This window comes from Apostichopus japonicus, chromosome 16, assembly GCF_037975245.1.
Source record: "Apostichopus japonicus isolate 1M-3 chromosome 16, ASM3797524v1, whole genome shotgun sequence".
Classification (NCBI taxonomy): domain Eukaryota; kingdom Metazoa; phylum Echinodermata; class Holothuroidea; order Aspidochirotida; family Stichopodidae; genus Apostichopus; species Apostichopus japonicus.
In genome coordinates this window covers 34957734-34966492 of record NC_092576.1, presented here as the reverse complement: position 1 = coordinate 34966492, position 8759 = coordinate 34957734, and positions in this window count along the sequence as shown.

The following is an 8759-nucleotide window of genomic DNA, read 5'->3' as shown; positions in this document are numbered from 1 at the left end:
CCCCTTACATCAATCTCTGTGTATTCACCATGCCCATTAACATGTCTGTATTCTGTGCGTGTTTTTGTCCCTTTTGTTACTGTTACTTGTCATTTAGCCTCTTAGTAAGATCCTGCAAGGATCGAAACGTTCGGCCAACTTACGTTTACACACTAAATCATTTTCTTTAAGGGAAGATAGTCGGGGCTTAGCCAAACGTACAGCATTTAACTTCTTATATGCTTAAGCTTACTGACATAAAACAGTGCCTGCTTCCTATATTTATATGTGTAACTTTTGAAATACACATCTCTTTGTTATAGACCTATTGTTACAAGCATGCAATGAATTATGCAACGAGACTAGGATAATTATGTTCCATGACCTGTTTGCGATAAAGACAGTCAATGTTTACATCCTTCACAGCTTTCGAGAAGACAAGAATATACTTTGCCGAAATCCTACCAAGGATTATGACAATGGAAACGTCAAAAATGGAGTTGTTGGTGTAAGGGGTAGGCTGAGGCGCACGCCCCTTCCATAATCCTCGATCCGTCACTGGCTACCCTGTGTATATGTAATAGGGATCAGCGCTGTTATTATGTCACTGTTCCTCTTTCTCTTCCCGGTGTCTTGGCGTTTTTCTTCTGTTCCCTCCTTTTCTCATTTTTCTCTTTCTTCTTTTTCTTTTCCCTTCCTTCCTCTCCTTCCTTTACCCACTCTTTTTCCCTTTTTTCTTTCTCTTTTTTTTCTCTCCTCTTTTTCTTACCCGGGGGGGGGGCGCCCCTAACGCCCCCTGGATACGCGCCTAGTATTGACCGCAGCTGTATGTACTGACTGTACACTAGTGTCTAATTACCGACGGTAGCAAATTGTGTGTATTTTCTGGGATCGATGGTGATGTTTAACACTTTTGCTTCACCTTATTCGAAACTAGGTCAAATTACCGGCATTAGACGTTTCTTTTTGCGCGAGGCTTCACACCCTTTAAGTAAGCCTAAGTCATTACTTCAGCTTTATCATATTTTAGTCTTTTAATATATCTACAATTATGTACAAATATGCAACACAGCCCCCATTTGCAACATTTTCCCAACGATTTACACTTATGGCATAAGCAGTATGGCCATAGCCAGTAATCTGAGTTTTGAGATAGGCCAAAGCCTTCTCAGTCTAGCCAATATGTTCTGGACGGTAACTCTATCTATAGGCTATTCAAATTTACTTAAAGGGTGTGAAGAATCGCGCAAAAAGAAACGTCTAATGCCGGTAATCTGACCTAGTTTCGAATGAGGTGTAACAGAAGTGGTAGACACCACCATCGATCCCACAAAATAAGCACATAGCTTGCTACCGTCGGTAATTAGACACTAGTGTAAAATTAAGTCAGTACATACAGCTGCGGTCAATATACCCACAGCACAATGTACAAACGAGACATCGATGAACATCTCAGATCCAGCTAAAGATTACACGTTATCACGTTTCATTACTGGCTGCATTTTGTAGCGACACGAACAAAACGTCACTTGCAAGCAACAGTAAGATAACTTTTTCAGATGGACGCGCGGTTTGGGGCGAGTCTTCAATGTCTTTTACTGTGATTTTAAGGCCAAATGACATGCACTTACCATGTTCGGACAAAGGTTTGTAGGAAAAACGACACACTGAAGACATTACTCGTGGTAACATATCACTCATTTGATGACTGTGACTGAATGTATACATGCATCGAACTTTGTGTACTATTACTTCATAAGGTGGGATATTTTGTCCTGCATAAACTGCTACATACTTTTCAACATTAACATTTAATTGAGAAATGCATGCATGCACATACCAATATGGAAGTATAACACAAAAACAGGTGTTTGTGTGAACCGGGGGAGGGTGAGGGGCTGCCTTTTCACATTATTTTCCTTGGACAACTATGACAATCTCACGGTAAAATAATACAAACAAGTTAAATGTTTATTATGTTCTTTGCAGATACCGGAAATGACACTTTCCAGACATTAATACTTACATAAAACAATCCACTTACTCGAGTCAGTAGAAGAAAGAAAAAAGTTTTCAAAGTTATTTCGTGATTACTAGATTCACTTATATCTCTCTTAAGTCATTGGTAGAAAGGCTCATGCAAAGTTCCAGTGATTAGCATTAGTCTTTGATTTTAACTTTTCAATTATAACTGTAGGTCTGGAGAGAGTTATCTACCAGAAAGTTAACGACGTCCGAGGCTTCCCCCAAAAAACATCTACAGTACTGGTTCCCTTTGTCCGCGAAAGGTCTTTTCTTACACCTTTCCATCACTGGTGACTCACATAACTCGTCCGCATGTCGCAAATGACGACTAAATATTTAACACTCTATCTGAATCTGTTTCGATCTAAATAGCATAATTCGTAGGACAAGACCATGTGGCAATGATTTTTTTTCTTCCAAATATGAAAGTTACTTTTGGTTTCTGAAAGTAGCTGTCTGAAGCTCATTCAGCTAATAATGATTAGCCAGCTGTATGCTTGCATTGTGGTTATCCACACAGGTAAATTACTAATTTACTAACATTGGATCACTGTAAACAGTTTAGTTTACGCCTATATAGCTATCGTAATAGTAATCGGTATTGCATCTCAAGTTTTAGTTATATAATACCATAGTTATTTAAAAGTATTTCCGAGGACATCAGGAATCGTGCTTGTATCTGCTTGTATCATGTGAGGGTCTTCAATAAATAAAAAATCAATAAAAAATCAGGCAGGACCCAACACACCCTTTGTTTGAACACTAGATTTACAACCGCTCTGGATTGCGTTTACGCCCACCACGCTATAGATTATCATGTGTGCCTAATTCTATCCATATATTTAATTCAAAAGTGAGAAGATAAGTTTCTTATTTTAGGACTTGCTGTATATATGTTTGTATTACTGTATGTATATCGCAGTCTATTGATACTTTTACTATTGCTTTTCTTATTTCCTTTTAGTCTTTTTCGTTTACGACCTGTGGAAAGCCGAATTTCCGATTGTGGATATAAATTCAAATTCAATTCAAATCAATCTCAAACATATTCTTAAACACTGTGGAATCATCGAATAGATTTGTATCAGTGAGGACAAAGACTTTTGAGTTAGGCAGTAAATGAATACTGAAATCAGAACATCAATAACCAGTTCTGTTTTTTTTACAGTTTTGTGTTTTACAGTTTTACTTTCTAACAATACTTAGGGGCAACTGATGACCCTTCTGAATCTAATCCTTCCTGATCAATTGGATTATAGTGTTGTGTAGGTTGTCCACAAGACAGTTGAATGAATATCGGAATAGATTCACACAATGTTTGCTCCAGAATAGATATTGCGAATCGTTGTGAGCTTTGGGTTAATCGTGTCCTTTGGGTTCATAATAGGTCATGGTGAAGTTCTTTAACACGTCTTTCGTATAACACACTGTCGAACCTATACAGACTTAACAGCTTCGGCTTTTATTTCAGCCCATATTTCACTTGTCGGAGCGGTGATTCACAAGAGTGGAGGGTCGGGATCTAGTGGAGGTGTGGGGGGGGGGGGTTCTTCCATCCATACCCGTAGCCGGTTATTCAAACGTATGTAAATTGTGGAGAAAGCAATCTAAGCGTCATAACATTTCGTTCTTGTTTTGCCTGACCTTTATTGTGTTTCGGATGAAAGTACATTTCCATTGTGTTTTTGTGGTCGACATAATATCTTTCACTTTCGGAGAAAACAGTGTGCAGTAGCTGTCATCGTGTCGATATATGTCAGTCGAGAAAAGAAGGGGAAGAAAAGTTGAAATAATCAAGAGGGAGACATCAGTATATGTATCCTTGTCAAAGAAATGTTGAATTTCGTTGACGAGTTGCGGTAACAAGCTACACTATCTGTATCACGACATCGATATCCGCCTTCAAGTAACAATTGCCCATCTTAAGTGCTTCCTTCAAAGGTAAGTTTGAATTGGTGTTTTAATAAGTGTTTTACTTTCGCTAAACATATGTTAATATACCACTCATCAGTGCATGTGTTGGAACTGCGAGAGCATTTATTGTATGACTTATGGTTCTCACTCATAAATTCACCAGGTGAGTGGTTCCTTATAATCGTTCTTGTTCAATAAATATGATAAATTATGATACTATGAATCTTAAAGTTATGCAATTATCGGAGGAAACGTTTTGTTGCAGAAATAACAACAACAGAAAAAATACTAAGCGAGTAAAATGTTGGAAGATTTGGTACAAACATGCATTGACAAGAAGACAATCGTCAGCATTTCAAAGGCGATAGTAATTAAAATTGTCAACAATCCATATCATCAAGCGCTTGCTCAATTTCAACCATGTTTCGTCACGGTCATTTCAGTTATAATAGTAAACTGCGATTGTTACTTATTTCACTGTTTGTGCATGAACAATTAAAATTGTGCGTTTTCTTTTATCATGTTTAGTAGACTAAAGGAAAACAAATTGTTAGGTAAGTTTTATACTCTGATTTTTAATTGAGCAATCTTGCCAAGAGAATATTGGTGATGAGTGTCGGTTATTAATCATATTTTCACTATAAAAATTTGACTTTTAACAAAAGTAACAGTTCAGTTTGAATAAAAATAGATCAGCAATTGAATATGTTCTTTTCATTGGACATTCACATTTTAGTTGGAAGTAATGCTGGGGCACAGTTCTCTGTTATTGTTTTGTTTTGTATGCACGTGACATCATATGAATATTAAATAACAGTGTTTTAAACAACTTTACAACTGTAATAGTTTTACTACAACTCTGCAAAGACAAGAAGTGTTAGCCCATTGGTTAACGCCGGTGCCTTCTAATCATAAGGTCCCCAGTTCGAGTCACTCCAAGATTAATGTATGCCGTCCAGTTACAGAGTTGTTGACAATTGGAAATTCATATCCATAGACGTTAAAAATGATTCTAAGATAATGACTTTGGTCAGCTTGCGGCTTTGATAAGCCAATGAGGCTTCTTTGCAAGTTCCTGCTTGCAGGGGGAAGTAAAATACATACTTCAAAAATCGTCTTTGAAAGTCAAACATTAGTCGATATATGCTGATAAGTTAGGACATAAAATATGGAATTCAAGTGCCATTAAAAAATTAATATTTAATTATAGACACGCTGTTTCTCTCGCAAACCATGTTGACTCGTGTCTATATTCAATGTAAAACGTACTGACAGCTTATAAATTGTTGAATTTTCAAGGAAGTTGCTGTAAAAGAAGATATGAAACAGTAACATCATACTTCCCCTTTCACATTAATAATGCGTCATTGTTTAATTTTTTTAATTTACAATTTAGCCTGTTTTCATTTTCATTCATTGCTTGTCACGTTAAAGTGAGTTAACCGTATGAAAAAAGGTGCAGGCTTATATCATGTGCTTTATCTTCCAATTTTGTTTTTGACTTCCCTATCTGTTGCTTACACATGTTCCTGATTCAAATAAGTTTGAGATTTTGGTTCATTGACAATATTAGGTAACATTAACAATATATATATATATATATATATATATATATATATATATATATATATATATATATATATATATACATATATATATATATATATATCTCACATACCCTAGCTTCAAGACAATGTCACAAATTGAAGAGGGATAATGTCACGCAAAGAGTTAAGTCTTCTGGTGAAACCCAACTTGAAACCTCAAAAAGAACCAGGTCTCGCAGATTCCGTCGGAAAGAGATACAGACCGCATGCAACACCACCAAAAGTGCAGTTGTTACCATTGATTGCCAACTCTCGGCAGGAGAAACAAACCTACTCTCCAAAGGTCTAAATTTTTGCCCTAAACCACGGCAAGTAAACGCTCAGAAACTTTCTCTTGACCTAAATCTGTTCTATCGACGCTTACGTCTCCGTGAATTTTTTGCCGACGAAAATGGCAATAACACCACGCAAGAAACCAACGACTTGCATTCCAATTTTAAGCCAAAAAGCTCGTGGAATCCACCCAAGGCCCATTGTGCGCCTCTTGAATCATTTATTTCGGCCATTGAAGAGGATGTCAAAACACACACCTCCGCCCCAGACTTCCGCGACAATCTCAACAAAACTGAGAGACAGGCCATTCATGAACTGCGGAAGCGCGATGACATTGTCATCAAGCCATCCGACAAGGGTTCTGCAATTGTCGCTATGGGCAAACAATTCTACAGAGAGGAAGCCAACAGACTACTCGGCAACCCTCAACACTACAAACTCCTGGATTCTGATCCAACTCAAGAAATCACACAAAACGTGAAAAGAGTCATCCAAAAGATAGTCTCTAACGGTTCCATTGACCGCAAGTTAGGCCAAAACCTCCTGGAAAACGACCCAAAACCTGGTCGCTTTTATTTTCTGCCTAAAATTCACAAAGAAGGCAATCCCGGGAGGCCCATAATATCGGGTAATGGCACAGCGACTGAAAAAATTTCCAAATTCGTGGATCTCCTCATCCAACCTCTCGTTTCGGCCCTACCGTCCTATGTGCAGGACACTACGGATTTCATCCGGAAAATTGGGGAAATAAAAAATCTTCCCTTATCTTCTCTGTTAGTTACCTTGGATGTGTCTTCGTTATACACAAATATCCCTAACGAAGAGGGCATTTCGGCCTGCACAAAAGCATTCAAACCGATACGTGGCAAAACCCCCACGAAGAAAGAATTGGCCGAATTAATGCAACTTATCTTGACCAACAATAATCTGGTATTTGGCAACAAACACTACCTCCAAATTCATGGCACCGCAATGGGTACCAAAATGGCACCGTCTTTTGCCAACATCTTTATGGGAAACCTCGAGAAAGAATTTTTATCTCGACAAAACTTGAAACCACACACGTGGTTACGTTACATTGACGATATCTTTATGATATGGACCCATGGTGAGGCTAATCTAAAACTCTTCATTGATGACATAAACTCGTTTCATCACACTATCAAATTCACTGCTGATTTTTCTGGACATGGCGTTCACTTTCTGGACACCACCGTGACCCTACAAAATGGTTCACTCAAAACAGACTTGTTCAATAAACCTACGAACAAGCACAACTACCTCTTACCAAGCAGTTGCCATCCACGTCACTGTACCAGAAATATTCCGTACAGTCAAGCGTTGCGCATTCGACGCATTTGCTCCTCTGAAGTCGATTTTGATTCACGCACTAAAGAACTGTCACAACACCTCCTAAACAGACAGTATTTTCGGGGTACTATTGAAAATGCCATCAAAAAGGCTAAAAGCAAACCCCGTACCGAAACATTGACGTACAAAACTCGTCAAACCAGTTCCAAAAGGGTACCATTGGTTACTGAATTCCACCCTGGTCTCCCACCACTGGCTAATATCATTCAGAAGAATTTTCACCTACTTCAAGGTACCGAACGCCTGAAATCAGTATTCCCAGAATTACCTGTCATCGCTTTTAAAAGACCCAGCAACCTACGGGATATCTTAGTTCGGGCATCCTTTCGGGATGACACCCCATTAGGGGAAAGCAAAACAGAAAATACAGGATCATCGCCCTGTACACAAAATTGCAAAACGTGCTTACTTGTCGATTCGACCGGGGCCTTTCAGAGCAACCAAACCAAACGCACGTTCCAAATTCGGCACAAAATTAACTGCCTATCCAAAAATGTCATTTACCTCATCTACTGCAATATTTGTAACTTACAATACATTGGAGAGTCAAAAAACACTCTTAGAATGAGAATGACACAACATAGATCGGCGATCAAAACAAAAAAGATCAACCAACCTGTTGCAAATCACTTCAATCTCCAAAATCATTCAATTGAGAATTTGCGTGTTATTGCCATTGACCAGAACGATTCTTGGACAGATAAATCTAGGAAAGCGAAAGAAAATTTCTGGAAACTAAACCTAAAGACCACGGCACCATTCGGTTTAAACATCAGAAACGATTTGCCGTCCCAGATAAACCAAAACAATTCCTTTACAATTACGACGGAATCGGATTAAAATAATCCGACGCGGATTAAAATAATCCGAATTTCTAAAACTTCTGCTCTATTCAGCAGAAATCAGTAAGTCGCTTTGCCTTTACAACCATGCCGACATCTTCTCTATAAAACAGTTTCAATTCCTGCTACTCCTTGTCACTTTCGGTGATCATGCACTGAAGAAGAGCTAGTTTTGCTCGAAAGCTCTGCAAAAACCAAACATTGGCTGTTTTACTTCCAATCACTTACCTAATTCAATTATTGTATCTCACTCGAGATCCAGCCTTTCTCTAAATGCAGCATAGTTGTTTAACAGTTTTTCCGTTATTCCTATATATATATATATATTAATATATATATATACATACATACATAAAAATATATATATACATACATACATAAAAATATATATACATATGTATTCCGGCTTGCTTTGAAATCACTTTCTGTAGCCGTCAAAATACGTTGGAATAAATACTATCATGACAAAGACGCAATGCCCAGTTAGGGTTGTCCGAATATGAAAGTTGGGGGTGTCCGTACATACAGCGGGGGCCTGGGCTCAAATCCCGGTAGAGACTGGAAGTTTGTTCACTGTTTTGGAGTTTTCAACTTATTACAATTTCAGTTATAGATAAATATTCCTTTTCATTTGTCATTTATTTCCAAGTCATTTAACAGATTCGGTTCAATGTATCGCTTTCGAGGTCCTGCGCTAGGAATGAAAATGATTTCGAGTTGGATAGCACCATGTTTGATATATAGAGTA